This window comes from Cephus cinctus, unplaced genomic scaffold (genome assembly GCF_000341935.2).
Source record: "Cephus cinctus unplaced genomic scaffold, Ccin1 Ccin1_scaffold0782, whole genome shotgun sequence".
Classification (NCBI taxonomy): domain Eukaryota; kingdom Metazoa; phylum Arthropoda; class Insecta; order Hymenoptera; family Cephidae; genus Cephus; species Cephus cinctus.
Genome location: NW_014333384.1, coordinates 30,907 through 49,501, shown reverse-complemented (window position 1 = coordinate 49,501; position 18,595 = coordinate 30,907). Strand labels below are relative to the sequence as shown.

The following is an 18,595-nucleotide window of genomic DNA, read 5'->3' as shown; positions in this document are numbered from 1 at the left end:
GCGCCCATGGATCCCCCCCCCCCTCTCCGAAGCCCCTTCCCACCACCGAGTCCTTTAAATCCTCCCTAGGCCGCGCGCGCCCGCGTGAGCCGCAGCGTAAGCGAACGCGCCCAGATCGTCCGCAGCATTTTCCTTTCGTTTTCTTTTCTTCGGTTTTTTTTTAGGTTGTACATTCTCTATTAGTAAATTCTTAGTCGATTATCTTTTGGTTTCTTTTCTTTTCGTTTCTTTCTTTGTGTATCAAATGTCTAGTTTGTGAATTATATTCTGTTCTATTTTATCCTGTGTTCTTTTCTTTTATCTTCGCGTTCCCCTTCCCCCCCCCCCGTTGGACAATCCGGGAAAAATGCGGGGCGTCTGTCTGGGCCGGGATTCGAACCCGGGACCTTTCGATTACCGGTCGACTGCTCTGACCACTGAGCTTCACCAGCCGCTTACCACATCCCTCCCGAATCGTCCCTACTAACAAAAATTCATTTTCGTTACAATTTTTTTTTTTTGTAGGCTGTTACATCGATCATTTGTCACACTGTATGTTCAAAATAGAAGAACCTCTAAAAGGGTTTGTATCTCGTAAACTAAGGAGAAATTGTTTTCTTTTTAATTCTTGAAAATCACTTTATTTTGGTCCGTAGATTAAGATTCAATAGTTAAATTAAGAGGCCATAGAAATCGTACTCTCCCCGAATGTTCTAACAAGAGCTTCTCAATTTTGAAATGATCTTTTTATAACTGTCCAATTTGTGGAGAGCACTACATTTTCTTGAAACTCGTATATGGTACAAAACACACGGTAGGTCTAAATTGTATCGAGAAGGGCATATTTTCTTTGTAAATGAATGCTTTATGAGCTAGATTTTTGGGTTTTCGAAATTATGAGCGATACGTATTTTCTTTACTCGGCATCGATAACGTAAAACCGAGAACTAACTTACGTCACTTTCTGCTTTCTGCCCATGCATCCGCAAGCCAGGTGGGCGAAGGCCAATTCTTTTATCACCGGGAACTGACAAGCCGGTATGACTTGGGATCTGGGATGAAACAGGCCCAAGTTCTCCAAAACGAGAACTCTAACGAAACCTATCAGAATAGACGGTAGCTTAACGAATCCTGTCGATTGTTGGGGACACGTAAAATCGAAAACTACAACCGTAGATGCTGATCTTTCGGGTCGCGTAAGACCAGCAAACGCAACTGGATGCATCGACAAGAACGCACGGTTATGGAAATACACGGTCACTCGGGTGGTTAGGTTGAGATGGAGAGAGTCGGAGTAATCGTCAGGTAAAAAGTCCGGGCAACAAACAGCAATTGCTCGAAAACGTAACAGACCGAATCGAACATATAAAATCGAAATCCCTCCACCAATTAATAAATTGGGAGTTCTCACCGGACCTGGTTCAGCTAATCAGTGAAGGCCGAGAACTGTATCCATAGGACACTTAGATGACCACTGCACTAGAGCACTGCACCGTACCTCCGACACACCCGCAGAAAATCGATAGGATTTTCTGGATATTGGTGAGAGCAACACGAGTACTACATAAGCGAGAACTTCCTATACGCTACACGAAACACAGCTACAAAACTATCAACAGATACGATGGAAGCACGAGCCAACTCGAGGCACCTCGATCGTTATCCCTAGATAGATTGCTTTGACAATAGTCAAATTCGAGGACTTATCGTTTTAATTGGTCGAGATGCTTATAGCTGATAACTCTTATCCTTTTCGTCGAGTCGTCCCTTTAAACCAAATCGAGAGCCTTCCTTAGGGAATTGGTACGTAACAACTGGAAATCGTCCACGGTCGCTTCTCCAGGGCATCGTCCGACAGCTGGACATAACAACCACAACTCGGATCAAGGGTCTCCTTCCCTGCCTATAACCGTATACGAATTCTATTTCCGCCAGCTTTACAGCCCTTTGTCTCTTTCCAGCAGGGCGTCGGTATTTCACCCGGACTTCTGCTAGGCCATGGAGACGACTCCATCGACCGGACAATTCGGTACGTCCAGAGTATCCCTCCGCGACAGATTTGAGCACCTCGACCTCAATTCAACAATAACAAATTTGTTCGAGATCATTGGCGTATCTGTACGAATTAATCCGAGAGCGCAGCTTTCTGAGCATAGTGGCGACTTGAAGGAAACCAAGAAGCGAGAACGTTATTTGAATCGTTAGCTGGAATCGTCTTGAGACCGTGAGTCAAAAAATCACGTCACAGTATACATATATTTGTATGTAACAATAACTTGAGTTAAGAAATCCAAACTAAAAATTCACTAGAGAATATACTCTTCTTAGTATTGTTAGAAGAATTGTACCTACTCGCTCTTTTCGCAGAGTGCAATTGCATCAGTAATATCAAATTATCTTGGAGGCTATTACCATCCCTTACCTGCACGACCTTATCGTCACGATAGGTTACCTATGCCTCGTAAGTAGAGAAGCCGTATCTCTCCCATACATCACCTGAGCAGATTACTTGGCTACCGCATCATCTTGAGGCTCTAGGATGCCTCCGTCAATGTTACCAGGACACCATCGAGTTTTACCATCCATTAATAGGGCAAATCACCTGCCTGGAACAGGGTCATGGAGGCTTCACCAACCACTCGTTGTATCATCTTGAAATTCCCGACAACTCACAGGATGAACTTTTTATCACGTAGGGTCACTTACCATCTTATTAGATACTATTTTAGGTTAGATCTCGGAAGATAATCGCGAAAATCAAACTTCCTTAGACCTCGAAAATTCATCAAGAGATGCCTAACAAGGATCTGTTATCATATATACAGGGTGTCCCAAAATTACTTGACCAACGGGGTATGGCGGTGTTCGTGGGGCACCACTGATCACGAAAATGATCTTCCTTTTGTCCGGAAGGTCATAGTTTTTAATTGGGAGCAGGTCAAAGTTGACCAATCAGAGGAAGGCGTCAAGAGAAACGTAGGCACCTGCGAATTCTGAGTTTTCTTCCCTCGCTTTTGTTTCTCGGTGGCTTCGGGCAGGATGACGTCAGCCGAAGACATGCGTATTGGAAACAAGAAACAAGCTACCGAGAAACAAAAGCGAGGGAAGAAAACTCAGAGTTCGTAGGTACCTACGTTTCTCTTGACGCCTTGTTCTGATTAGTCAACTTTGACCTGCTCTCATTTAAAAACTATGACTTTCCGGACAAAAGGAAGGTCTTTTTCGTGATCAGTGGTGCCTCCCGAACACCGCCATACCCCGTTGGTCAGGTAATTTTGGGACACCCTGTATATATATCAAAATATTAGACCATTAATTATATTTATAAGCGGTTCAATAACTATTATTATAAAAACTATATTTAATTTCAAGTTACCTAATTAACCTAAATAAAACGACATAAAACTATTTTATAAACATTAATTATCATGGATCTCATAGACTCTAAAGAAATGGTATAATTGAATAGGTTTTTACAGAAGTGTTATCACCGTATTATAACTTCTGGCAGACTCGAAATTCATATTCTTGTATTCCGGAGACTTAAAGGTCTGCTATGACTATTAACTGATTAAAGTAACAATACGAATGAGAGACAAACACGATTATGTAAGTTAAAATTCGTATATTAGAACTTATAAAAGGTATTTCGGAGCATATTATACATTGTGACGTAGCACTTTGTGCACTTAACCAGATAAGTAGGGTATGAACGAAATTAGAGCTACATCGTAAGGTCCGCAGGCAACCTAATATTTGCCTTGGGCGTGGACTGGCATTAGCATTAATAATGGTTATTAATTTCCTTCGGGGGTTGTATTTTATATTTTGCAAGCAGTGATCGGTCTCGTAAAGGAATCAACACAAAATTAAGGGGAGGACCCACTGGCGCACAGATTAACTGACTTTTTACTCCAAATTCTGTACACTTTTAAATAGATGGGATAGAATTAGGTACGAACGATGTCTTATTATAGTATATTGTATGTGGTTCAACATTAGTTTACGCTAGGTTTAGTTAGGTTAGGTTAGGACAGGGTGGAATTTTCAAACTTCGGAGACTGGGTAGGTTAGTGGATAAGTATATCGTCGGTGAGCGAGCGAAGTGAGCGAGTCCGAATGAAAAGAGCATTAAATGTTTGAAAAGGCTCCGTCAGATAAAGATAAGTTACAATATCGTTGAATTACTGATGGAATATCACTCGAGAGGGAGAAATTTGCATCTGTGTCCAATTGGGTTTGAGCGCAACTAGGCATCACCCCACAATTAAGACGCTACCGGGCCCACGAGAAATCAGTCACGGTCCGGGTTACAGCAGAAGGGCGCAGCGAGTACATACCAAAGCCCCTACGCAGAAAAACGTCGCATACACTCATAAGGAGCGTACGAAATTGGACTATCGACAAACATTACAATATATTGTAACAAAAATGTTACTATCGACTCCTCCCCGCCTCCTGGTTCGAGGGCCCCACCGGCCTTGAGCATTGCGACTGGTATTTATTATTTTTTAACGTGTTATTCTAGTGTTTTAGGCCTATTATATTTAGTTTTAAGATCCCTTTCCTCCCCTCCACCCTTATCACCCTGTTACCATTAATCGTAGGGCACTTTTTCGAGGACCGTCAGCGAGCAGGAGCAGTAAACAGCTGATCCAGCCACGAGAAACTAATGTCCGTCCAGCCCGCCACCACCAACACGTGTATGCAGCCCCGGTGCAGTCCCGTTACACGGGTATTACAGAGGCCCGTGTGACAGGGGTGGAGCCCTCTCCCTCCAGCCCCGCAAACGTGCGGGAGGATTTTCGACAGACCCGGAGGTCACCATGTTGCCTGAGGCGTGACAGCCAGTCTGCGCGCCGGCGCAGTCAGTGCCGTGCCACCCGCTACGAGGGCCTGGAAGGCCCGCCAACGGAAAAGGCCAATCCCTGCCATGCCGGAACTGCCAACCAATGCCGGAGCGCGTTGCCCTCTCGACCCAGCGAGTCCACTAATCACCAACGTCCAGGAGGCCCACGAGGACCAAACAGTTGGAACGTTCGCCACTTCCAGCCAGGTTTTCGTTAAGCAAAGAGTAGGATTTGAGTTTGCGAATTTGAGTAAGAGTTGAGTGAGTTTCGTGGATAGATTTTGGATACTGTTACGGATTGTTTGCGTGAGTACATTTGAGTGATTGAGTGTTCCTATTTGCCATTCCTTCCCTATCACCCCCTTATTATTTGCATCGTAGATTTAGTAGGTCCGTTCTGGATAATAGCGAGCCGTTTCACGTGGACCGGTATTTCTGTAGTCTTTTTGTGTTCCCAACGGGCCATCTGCCCAAACGCTCGAAGTCCGTGGTGTATTGCGTGCGCCCCAGATTTAGTACTTCTGCGTCCCTCTTTTTGAAAACCGTCCGTACCCTCCTACTTTCACCCCTCGCCCATTTTTGCGCCTTAGAACCGAGATAATAGTAATTAGCCATTTTTTGCGGCCGGGAGTCTTCTCCCTAAGACTCCCTCACCTCTTACTCCGCTAGCCTTTCTATTCCAGTAGAGCAAATAATCGAGCACCTTTCGGAGTCACTCATCGGTGCTACGCCGAACAAGTAGCTGGCGCCTATAGATTGTTTGCATCCTATTCCTTATCGATAAGCCCTCCCTGCTCCCCCGGTCTCCGTTGCCAACAAAGTACCCCTCCGTTCCCCGACCCCCCCCCCCCCTTCGCGCCGAGTCCATTTAAATCCCTTCGACACCGCGTGCTCCCGAGCGAGCATCCGTGAGTATTGTTATTGTTTTGCGTGTGGAGTCTAGCATTGCGTGTTATCTTCTAAGTGACATATCCCTTATTATTTGTCAGTCTATTTTCTTTTCTGTTATCTTCTGGTTTATCTCTTACTTCATTTCTACTCTTTTATTTGCATCTGCACTTTATTAATTATATTCTTTCGCATTATACCTCGTGTTCCCTTTTTTTTCGCGTTCCTCTGCCTTTTAGTAGTTGCGATAACTGCTTTTGAGAGACCCTGGGAGAAAATCACAAGCCCAGAACGTCACAATATACAGGGTGTTCGTTATGAAACGCAGTGAGGTAACACCGTTGCATACCTTGTCAAACTCTAAGGAATACGTGTTTTTTAATTTTTTATTTCATATATCAAAATTTCGAGATAATCAACGTTGAAGTTGCAGTAATGTGATCAATCAGAACGCGTTTAAATGGAGCGCAGCTGACGTCACGAACCAGCCCGCGAGACCTACTTACACTAGGCCAATAACAGTAAGAGTATCGTCGTAGTGTCCTTGTTTGTCTGCATGTAATTGAGTAAGATACAATTGCTTGCTGTAACGTCAATGAATTTCGGAAAGTACTCTTTATTCGTTATAATGTCTATTCCTTTAATCTGACAAGATAGTTGTACCAACGTATTACATTTTGAGTGGTCCTGAAAAGGACCGATTTTGATATACGCATGATCGAGCTTGGATCTCGACATGCTAATCTGCAACAATTATATTATACATTTTTTATAGTAATGATTATTCTGAAACAGTAGATATTATAGAGTACGTAACATGTTTATCAGGATGTCACTGATTAGGATACCTAATTGCATATTTTTGCGCTGCTTGTGTTCGGCAACCATTACATTGGGCTAACACCCAATACATATCGCAACATTCTCTCACAGAATAATTACTCATAGTGTAATCTTACAGTCGAAACAACATAAATCGAACTGACTGCCTCCGCAATGTGAAGCGAAATAGGTTGTAATTTGTAAACAAGTCATTCGACCGCAGTAGACTTACTACTGTTATCATAGAAAATATATGTAATTGTTGCAATTTAGTATGCTGAGATCTAAGCTTGGTCCCTTTCAAGACCACTCAAAATGTAATACGTTGGTACAACTATCTTGCCATATTAAAGGAATAGACATTATAAGGAATAAAGGGTACTTTCCGAAATTCACTGACGTTTCAGCGAGCGATGGTATCTTACTCAATTAATGCAGATAAACAGGGACACTACGACGATACTCTTAGTGTTATTAGTTTTTCTATCATAAAGCGTTCTATCTATCTAATGGTTTCTATCTAATGGCGTTCTAGTGTAAGTAATTCTTGAGGGCTGGCTCGCAACGTCAGCTGCGCTCCATTTAAACGCGTTCTGATTGGTCACATTACTGCAACTTCAACGTTGATTATCTCGAAATTTTGATATATGAAATAAAAAATTGAAAAACACGTATTCCTTCGAATTTAACAAGGAATGCAACGGTGTTACCACAGTGCGTTTCATAACGGACACCCTGTATATAGCATTTTTGTCAGGTTGTACACGCCCGAGAGCCTCTTCCATATAGATCGGTGTACAATGTAAGTAAATTAGCAATTTCTCACCGTAGATGGAGTAGGAAGAGTTTAAAATGACACTTGGTAGATTCCTTAAGTATAACGCAAACAACAAGGATCCTAATGGCCATTCTAAAATGCAACGAGACACGGGACACGGAACACGTTACATGGCGCGGTATTCAATTGTATTTTTGCAAAATTCCATTGGATCCCTCAATTACGAAGGAGAAAATCGTTTTTGAAACCGAGCGTTTACTAAATCTCTATGATTTTGGCTACGTCTCGGACATAGCAACGATACGGAAGACGGTTGCTAGGGTCATTTCGTATTTTACGAATCATGGAACGTAATGAGTAGCATCGAGCATGGCCCGACTCTCCCGTTCCGTGCACCGTAACAGCTTACGTGAAAAAAAAAAAAAAAACGATTGCCCTGCCTATTTTCATAGATGAAATGTAATTATCTGTCACCTGTCATTGTCTGTCAATATATAAATATTAAAAAAAATGGTATATGCGTTTATCCATCTAGATAAGTAAATCATTACTTCATTTTTAAAGTCACAATGATTTTTAACGTAGAGAAATTTGATTTCTCTAACGATATTGATAATAACCTCGTCTATAGAGTTGATAATGACAGGTGACAAATAATGACATTTCACGTATGAAAATATTGACGGGGCAATTGTTTTTGTTTCACGTAAGCCGTTACGGTGGACGGAACTGGGCATTCTCAATGCTACTCATCACGTTCCGTGATCCGTAAAATATGTAATGACCCTAGCAACCCTCTTCTGTATCGTTGCTATGATTGAGACGTAGCCAAAATCGTTGAGATTTAATAAACGTTCAGTTTTAAAAACGACTTTCTCCTTCGTAATTAGAGGATCCAATGGAATTTTACAAATATACAATTGAATACCGCGCCGTGTTACGTTTTCCGTATCTCGTGTCCCGTTGCATTGTAGAAAGGCTTTAAGGCTGAGCCCTGTCGAATGGTAGAGGTCGAAAGGAGAAAAATGGACGCGGTCTCATCAGGCCCTTTGACTGCCTGAGAGCGGTTTTTAAGATAGCACGAGAACCACACCAACACTGACCTAGAGAATCCGGCTAGGCGCGTAGTCTCAAGTAACTTAAGGTGGCAAATGGAATCAAACCCCTTAGTGAGAAAAATATGTGATGGTCACAATTCGCTCATCTACTGTAAAACGAATGTCATCTACGACACGAAGTAAGACAGTTTCAGTGCTAAACCCAGACCTGTAGGCGGACTGGTGTGGATCAGTTCCATATGTTTTTTCAGGTACTTCACCACTTGCTCCCGAACTATTGTCTCAAAGGGTTTAGAGAGACTAAAAATGAGGGCGATAGGTCGAAAATCGGAGCACTGAGACGGCACCTCATGCACTTTAGGAATAGCACGTATGTGCGCCTGTTTCCAAACTTTAAGAAAAGTGGAGGACATCAAAGAGGAATTATAGAGTTGCAACAGGAACGGAAAAATCACTTCTAGGCAAGGAGAATGTGCAGCATGGGTAAACGGTCAGATTCCATGGCCCGCGTGTCACTGTCACAGAGAGCACTGGCGAGGTACGATGGTTGGATATACTTAAAATAAAATTTTATTTTACAGAAATCAACGGAGGTCTGCACGAAGTGAAATTTAATTTCATCAAGCGGCATACTAATATGGTGACTATTTTTTGCCGAACCTATGAGACCAAGCCTGCGCAGACAATACGCGGATTTCGTGACGCAAAGCATAGAGGAATTATGAGCATCCTTGACTCGCTTTATGAGAGCTTGCGTTTTATTTCGGAGACTACGATATTTCTCGAAATCCGAACGGAGTCGAGAACTCACATATAGCCTATGCCATTTATTTTTCTCTTTAATGGAGGTTTTAGTATTGCCATTCACCCACGGAGCAGGGAACGAAGCGGGACAAAAGTACGCATTGGAGCAAGTTCATTCAAGGTCTCCACCAGATAGCGATTTAACAGCACTGTCTGAGAGTCTGCATAGGAGGAGGCGAGACTGTCAAGCAGTCGCATCGTTCTAGTCTTGCAACTAATGTTGGTTTATCTCCAGCTTCTATGTCACGATAAGTTATTTAATCTTAATAACTGCAATCTCGCCCTTCTCCGCCTAATTATTAGTACACGGGCTCAGTCTATAGCGTAGTCCCTACGTTTCCTATACTTATATCATTAGCTACTGCGATCTTCGCTTCAGCGGGTTGTATGTCATACATGTTTAGTCAGTAGAAACGCACCAGCAGAAGTTGGCCGCAAGTGGCCGACACAGCAGTATGGCCTCTTCAAAAAATAAGATGTGACTGTGACCGATTCTTTGCATTATACTGTATACAGGGTTAGTCAGTAGAAACGCACCAGCAGAAGTTGGCCGCAAGTGGTGGACATGGCAGTGTGGCCTCTTCAAAAAGTGACATGTGACTGTGACCAATTCCCATAAGCGTGAACTGACAGTTCACATAGCAATAAGGTTTTTGAAATATTTCAATAGTTAGGTTACTGAAATAATTAATTAATATTGTAATGACAAAATGTAATATCAGTTAAGATTTATTTTCACAACAGATTTTGATATTTCCAAGTAATGATCACAACTGCAATTTTGCAATACAATGCTGAAATTAATTTAAAAATCAATTAATTGAAATGTTTTTATAGCACAAAAGTGCAGCAAAAAATCTGTTGTGAAAATAAATCTTAACTGACATTAAACTTTGTCATTACAATATTAATTAATTATTTCAGTAACCTAACTATTGAAATATTTCAAAAACCTTATTGCTATGTGAACTGTCAGTTCACGCTTATGGGAATTGGTCACAGTCACATGTCACTTTTTGAAGAGGCCACACTGCCATGTCCACCACTTGCGGCCAACTTCTGCTGGTGCGTTTCTACTGACTAACCCTGTATACAGTATAATGCAATGCAACAGTACTTGTAATATTGCAGTAGCATCTTTGACAAAATATAATACAATTGAATATGGCAAGTAAATATCACATCGTCTTGAGTGGCATATACATTTAATTAAATAAAACTTGAAGTTGTTACGTAGGCCGTAGTCACTAGCGAGGCCCTTAAATTTGATAACGAAAATTTATAAGTAATCCAAAGAAAAGGAACAACCAGGGGTAACGTGAATAAAGTTTGAGTGAATTCCGAGCGGTAAGAATATACTCAATGGTGGGTTCGCTGCTCATTTAAAATGTTGAAATACGCCTTGCTATTCTAACGTGGAGAGATATTCCCTGAAATGCTTATGGATAGGTAATAGAAATTTAATACGCGAGGAAATTTGAATTTGCGATATATTGTTACAAATAAATCAGTAAGTTTCAATAAACTATTCTTGTTTACAGTGTTTGAGTTATGAGAAATTCGGGATAGAGATCGTGATATTGAATCACAAAACCTGACTATATGTGAGGTTAAGGCGATAAGAAATTTTGTGGAACAGAAAATGTTCTAGTATATGCGTTACTTGATTTGGAAAAGACTATGCAGCTCATTTCTGCCAGGTAACCGATCCAGCTTGTTCCCTAGGGTATGAAGTAACTAATCCGTACGTAGGGTAGATTACGAATATTACACCGGATCCAATACTTTAACGGTTAGAGTCACGAGTGACAATGTGCATTCCGATCTTTTGCGCGTGAAAGTAAATGATTTTCTGAGCGTCAGTACCATGACTTTGACTGCTTATATAATCGTTTCTTGCTGATGCTCTTAGGTATGGTTAGGATCTTAGAAATGACACGGGCAATGTATTGGGTAACGTGTTGAGTCTGCAATTCTATTGACTGTTGGCTGTTATGCTGTTTCGGAAATGATGAGTGGTGTACAAATGCGCACAGACCACTTGCCCACGAAACCAGACGCGCGCACTGAACGTTGGCCCACAGCCCACTCGCCCACGGACCCAGTTGTGCACGGATTGAAATCTTCGTCGACCCAGATGTCCACGGCCCACTTGCGCACGGATCTCGTAACATCCACGGACCCAGTTGCCCACGGACCCACTTGCCCACCCCACCGACCACTTGCACACAGACTGAAATCTCCGTCGACCCAGATATCCCACGGACCCACTTGCTCACAGCCCAGTTGCGCACAGACTGAAATCGGATGATACCCAGTTGCGCACAAATTCAATTAAACACAAAAGCGTTTTTCTGCCTCCTCAACCCACGACCCACTTGCCCACGGACCCCTTGCGCACAAGCTGAAATTTCCGTCGACCCAGATGCCCACGGACCCATTCGCGCACAGATTGAAATCGGGTGATGCCCAGTTGCGCACAAACCCAATTGGACACAAATGCGAATTTCTGCCTCCTGAACAATATTTCATCAGTAGCTCCCTGCTAGTTACTCGGTACAATCTACCACGTCACAATTGATATACGACAATACGGTATCTGCTAGTGGGGTAAAAATCTGTGCGTAAGTGGACTGTAGGCATCTAGGTCGACGAAGATTTCAATCCGTGCGCATGTGGTGCGTGGGCATCTGGATTGACGAAAATTTCAGCCTGTGCGCAAGTGGGCCGTGGGCAACTGAGTCTGTGGATGTTATGAGATCCGTGCACAAGTGGGCCGTGGGCATCTGGGTCGACGAAGATTTCAATCTGTGCGCAAGTGGTCCGTGTGCAAGTGGGTCGTGGACAAACGGTCTGTGTGCGTCTGGGTCCCTCTCGGAAATGATAACCGATGCTATACGTTGTGACGTGGGTGGATTTCACCCGTCGTGTCGTCGGCGGACAATTACGCCGAAACGTGAGAGTGGCGTACGGCCACGACATAAGTCCAGGCAGGATCCACCGACCGCAAGAGCCTATGAAAGCATATGACACATTATTTTATTATTTTTTTTTGCTGTGTATTCTGCCGGAGTTTCAGTAGATCGCTCGCCCGCCGTGCCCGTGAAGACGCGGTGAGAGAGAGGGACGAGCCAGCTGGAGTTCCAGGAGGAGAAGGAGGCTGTGACGCGCTGGGGTCGACACTCGCGCTATCTCTGGAGAACAACTCTACTAGCCCTAGGAGCGCGGGCAACGCGGGACAGACGTGACGTCACGCGGCAGCAATGCGCCCTATCTGGCTGAGACTACGATGACGACTGGAATTGGTGCGCACGGCGCCCAACGAATGAACACCGCTACCGAATCCTATAGCCTAGCGCCCACTGTCAGGTTTCGCCTAATTATATTTCTGCGAGTTAGGAATCCGGGATGCCTGATGCACTCTCGCGTGAGGACGAATGAAACTCGTCGGAGGACTGATATTTATGAATTGTCTACGAGTTATTCTGCAAATTATTAATTGTCGCGATGACATCTTCGAAACTGATGCATGGCGAAGATTCTGGGTTGAAGGATTTGTCCGCAGGGCGAATCGCCGCCCATTAGCCCAAAGGATGGAGTGCTATCCGTCACGCGAAGACAAAGCACGTGAAGATCGAAAAGGAATCCTGCTTGGACACGCGACGTTGCCACACGTTTTGGTTTGCTTTGTTTGGAAGTTTGTATGCAAGTGCACATAGTCCTAAGAGGCAGTAGCCTGAGTTTCTTGGATTACGCGAACTAGGGAACGCCACGGTAAGCGGGTGCACTTGACTTTTGTGAGTGACGTAGCTTCGTGCAGATCTTGGTATTTGATTTGATTTTTATTTATTTCATGATTTGACTGCGCGTGCAGAGGGGGGACCCGTCAACTCGATTTTGACCAAGGCATGAAGGTCGGTCGACCAGCAGGGTTCACTGATTGGATTTCTGTTTCGATATTCCGGATTATAAATTGTGTTAATTGTGTGTTATAATTATAAATTGTATAAATTATAAATTTCTGAATTGTTTCGTGTCGTTCCGTCCGTAAGGAACTTGTAATTCTTGAGTTTGCGACGCATATAACGCGTACAGGTCCTTGACGGTCGGTTATCTTGTTGTGGTGATCGCGAATTAGCTGCGTCACCTTTTGATTTTGAATTCGTAAGGTACACGACGTACCACCTAATACCTCTTTGAACTGTAATTCTGTTTTTGTCTTTTCTGTTCATTTAAATTACTATTCTTTTGTAATTAATAATTCGGTATTGTACAAAATCGTCGCACTTCTCGCTGTCGAGTTACTCAATAAACCGAACGGTTTTGATTTTATATGGATGTCTCCGAATTCTTTTGTGTGTCGCGTGATCGTCTGACCCATCTCATCTATTGTTCCGAATTCCGACGCCTCCGCGTAGCTGAGTTAGCCAAAGACGGCACGCGAAGACGAGTCGTCAGAACTGATACGTGGTTTCCGTTTTGGAACCTGGCGCCGAACAATACCGTAGGTATTTCACGTTCGAGTTTGTTAGCCCCTGGGTTGCCTGCAACGCGTAGGAATCGCGTAAGTTATGCGCTGGTTGGTCTTGCATTTTCCGGTTAGGCTTGATCGCGAAAATACGTCACAACGTAACAAAGTTCTTATAATAACCAACCAAATCAAATTTCATCACAATTAAAACTCTTACGAAATGATAAATATTACAATTTATAATTATTGATTGCTAATAACGTCAAAATATGATTAAATATATTTTATTTATTCATCTAAAATTTAGATATATGTTATGTATTTCTAAGAAAATTGTGCTAATAGATTAATTGCATTTATTTTGTTCAACATTTTTTCTAACACAGTATATATTTTTGGAGACATGTGTCAAACCATACTGACAATCGTTTCTGTAACTGTATATATTCACATTTTACGTTTATTCATTCAACATCAATGCAGATTTCGTTTCAGAATGTCTTCAATATATTTTATTTGTTGTAAACTGAATCGAATAAAGATATAATAACTTAATAATAAAAATAAATTCATTCAACATCACGCGACTTCAACCTACGAACACAATTATGCAGAAGACAGTAACAACAGAGTGGGGTATTCAAGGATCCAAGGAACGGGCGGTGAAGCCGAGAGAGCATTAAATTGCATCGGTTATGCCGCATCCGGGATATGATTCGGAACAGAGATAAGTACACTTACGACGTGCGGGATGAATGTTAACTGGTACACGGACGAGATATCCTGAAAAAGGGATGGAGATTTGTGGTCCAGCTAGGTACTGGCTCGTGCAAGGCTAACGCAATCTCGTGCTGTCCAGCACCTTCGCTTGCCGCCTGTAGTCGTGGGTCTAAATACTCACGCGTTAATCTTGTGAGATTCTGACCCTTCCCCCTATACTTCATGGGACTGGACTATAGAAGTACTATGCAAGTATAACTGAAAGAGGGCGTCGGGCGCGAAAGGACAGGGAGCGGAGTTAACGGGAAAAATTGGGTCAGATTGACAGAGTCAGTAAACAGCAGTATCGGTGTACTCGATAACCAAAGATCAGGGTTAATACTATTGAAAAATGAAAATTTGTGAAATCCCTCTCAAAACACTTTCATGAAAAAAGCTTCGGCAAGTACAGGATTGCTGTAAATTTACCTTCTTAAAAAACATACTATTTCTATCTTTCGTTGTGACTCGATATACAAAAAGTTTTGAAATCATATTGATATCGCTATGCCAAGTATATAAAACACTAGATATCTACTTGTTATATCATTTTGCAACTAGCAAATTATTTTAATTGTCATTTTGGAATTTCCTGTAATGTCTTCACTTATTATTGCCGCTTATATTAAAATACGATTTAATTGTGCTATAATAATTTATGAAACGTTGATTGATTTTTTATCGAGTATTATTTGGCAGGTCCGTGCCTTACCGAAAATAAATGTCTTATTTAGCACTAAGGAAAATTACTGCAAGTGAACAAAATGAGGATATGTCCATTGTCAGGGCTAACAATGCATATTCTCAATTTGTCGTAATGTAAATATGCTCGCAGACAGTACGTTTATTTTTAATAAAATTCTTAGATGCACTGTAACGTGCCGGGCCCATGAACACCGTCAGAGAAGACGGAGCGGCACCTGAGGGAAGCCGAGGCGACAAGCAAGCCAACGCGGTGGAGCGGCACCAGAGGGAAGCCGTCACGCAAAATTGGTGTAATAAGGCGGAACGCATCTTCCCCTAGTGAAGGATACGTCCCGGATAAGGGAGGGGGAGTTGTAACGTGGCGTCCGTGGGACGGCCAGTTACATAAAAGCGTAGGGGCACGGAGAGCCGTGTCGCCAACGAAAGCCGCCAAGAGAATGCCGATGCCGACGAAGATTCGTGGCAAGGGGAAGCCGGGGAAAGAAACCGGCACCGCCGAGCCCGGAAATCGGGCGGACTCGGGTAAGATCGGCGCCGCCCGGAGACTGGCGGGCGGTGAGCGCCGAAAAGCGGATAGCGGACCGAGGCGAGGGATAACGCACGAGTTCGGGTGAACTCGGGATTCTTCGGGAATCCTCGGGCCGGGGGGCAAAAAGGGGCCCACTTCGTTTCGAACCGCGGATCGGGAATACCGAAAATCGGCGGATAAGGTATCGCGATTTTTCTGGTTGGAGTGTGGTGAGAGTGTGTGAGGGTTGCAGGACCTGTTGTGCAACGTGGCTTTTTCCCGGACGTGATATGGAATGGAATCTATCGACGACGACGGCGCTCCTACGGTACTCGGAGAATAGAGGATGGAGACGGCCGACGAGGAGGAAAATTGCCAGCCACCACGACCCGAGCGACGAGGAAGAAAGGTACGGTTCACCGGAAGATTCGGTAAGTGTAGTTTAGGCGACCGCCCCGAAGTCATGCAGCCGGCGATGAAGTGCATCCGCCGGTGCATCTTGGCACGAGGAGTGGGGGGCCGCGGGCCTCGCCACGGGTCCTGGCGGTTGCAGATTTGAACCGACCACCGTCAACAGGGATGACCTCCGCGACCGCGTTGTGGATTAGAATTGTATAGAGCCGTGCTCGTATACATCACCCGACTGTACTCGTTTACCTAGGCAAAATAAAGGGCCATTGTTGGAATTAAATGCCACCGTGCTAGTCATTACCAAAGAAGCCGGCTGATTCCTGTAGATACTCGCCGCCCTCACGTTCCCCTCTACCATGACGGGTTAGGAGCTAGCGGGAAGATCCGGTCGAGAAGACTCCCGGAATTGACGTGCCGCGGATTAGAAATTAAAGGCCCGACGAGTCGGGCTGGTGCAAGGATGCACCTGGCGCCCAAGGGATCCGCGGAATGCCACGTTGGGGTCGCAGATAGAACGTAGGCCAGGAAATGCGTTACAGCACCTATACAAGCAGCGAACGTTTTCGATAACATAGGTTTTTCCCTCCGTAAAATATGACATCCTCTACCGCCGGTTTCCTGTAGGCATCACGAATCAACCAAGTCTCTTGATAACGTTATAGTCTATCTCCATTTTCTTTACATTCTCTTTCGTTCTATCTTCATCTTCCGTAACCCCACTTACTCAATGTCAGCGGACGCGCAATTTTAAGAAGTGGAAAGTTGGAACGTTGTAAGGTGATTGTTTTTATGCCTAGCATCATTGAAAGGTTTTACTATACCTTTCAGAATTCATTCATAGACGGTAAATACAGTTCTATATTTCTCATACGCAAATAGATATAACGAAATATGATTGCGCTTGGAATATTCGCAATGAATTTTAGAACATAACTACGGCAAAATCCTAATGATATTCAAGCAGTTTTGAAATTTTATTAGTCTGCTAAACACCAGTATTAGGGAATTTTGTCAATGGATCCGCCAATTAAATCGTACTTCAATATAAGCGGCAGTAATAACATAAAAAAATCGTGAAGACATTATAGGAAATTCAACAATGAAAATGAAAATTATGAGCTAGTGCCTGATGATATAACAAATAGATATCTAGTGATTTATATACTTGGCATGGTGATATAATTTCAAAACTTTTTGTATATCGAATCACAATGAAAGATAAAAATAATATCTTTTTTAAGAAAGTGAATTCACCGCAATCCTGTATTTCGCTAAGCTTTTTACACAGAGGGATTTTAAGGGGGGGAAGTAGAGTTACTTCAGACCCTTTTATTCGCTCAGCACATCTCATCTTATAACATGGCCATTATCAAAAAGTAATAATATTTTTAACATATTCCTAAACGAAATACTTTTTAATGTTTCAAATACTTTTTAAAAGTTTTTGACAATTGTTGGTACATTCTTATTAATTGATTGATTCTAGATAGATGAATTCATTAGCCCTTTAAAAAATACTAGTAAATTGTACATAACCTTGTATAAAACCTTGTATAAAACAGCTCCGCTTGTGAGTTGTTTCCACTTTATTGGTTGATAGTGTAGGTAGCGCGATGATGCATAGCCCATAAGCTTCCCAGATGAATATCTTTTATATAGGTAAAAATATGATTTAAATTGTTTTACTGGTTCAGGAGTTTTGCATGATTAGACAGACACTGTATTTTATATAGATAGAGAATATATTACAGAATATCTTCCTCTGTGTAAAAATAATTACATTATACTATTGTAATATCAACTATCATTTGTCAATGTTTTCTATTGGAGAGGTAAGTTTCGCTATTATATTCCAATAAATTTATCTATACTGCGTAATATTTAATACCACAATCCATGAAAAAATTGTACCATGTGTATATTATAGCACTAATCTAGACACAAAAGTGCTGTACCTGTATTAAACTTTAAAATAATCGGTTGAGTTAAAAAAGACATTGCAAAGTTAACAAAAATTATAATGAAATAATATTTGTAAAATTTCATCTGCCTCATGATCAAATGAAGTTATACGGCCTGTCTCTAAATATACTTGAAAATGCGAAAGTTATATGATTAATTATATATGTAGTCGGCCTCTTGTAGCAATAGATTAAACTATAAACTGTTTAACTAATGTCTAACGTCGCGAATCGTATTTAAGTTAAGTTTTAAATGTGTATTTCTTTTAAACGTCATTCGTGGTTCAAGTTAAAGGATGATGTAATGTAGTAAAGCAATTTTTTATTAAAAAAAGCACGGACTCACCAAGTAGTATTTGATATAAAATCACTCGACGTTTTATAATTAATTAAATGGCTATTAATTAAATTATGAGAAATGGATACACATTTTACGAAAATATTAACTGCAATCTTTATAATTTGTTAAAAACAGTAATAACAAAAAAATCAATTAATATATCTCAACAAAATATGCAGGTACAATTAAAATAATGCGACAGTGTAACGTTGTTACGTCCGACGCAACGCAACCCCATCTCCCCCCCCCCCCCCCGGCCCCC

General features: G+C 42.3%; 1 non-coding gene across 1 annotated transcript; it reads right to left on the bottom strand.

Annotated features, from left to right (window-relative positions):
- Positions 1-358: 358 nt before the first annotated feature.
- Trnat-ggu lies at positions 359-432 on the bottom strand. Its single transcript has one exon. It is a non-coding gene; the product is annotated as a tRNA-Thr (tRNA).
- Between the last annotated feature and the right edge of the window lie 18,163 nt (positions 433-18,595).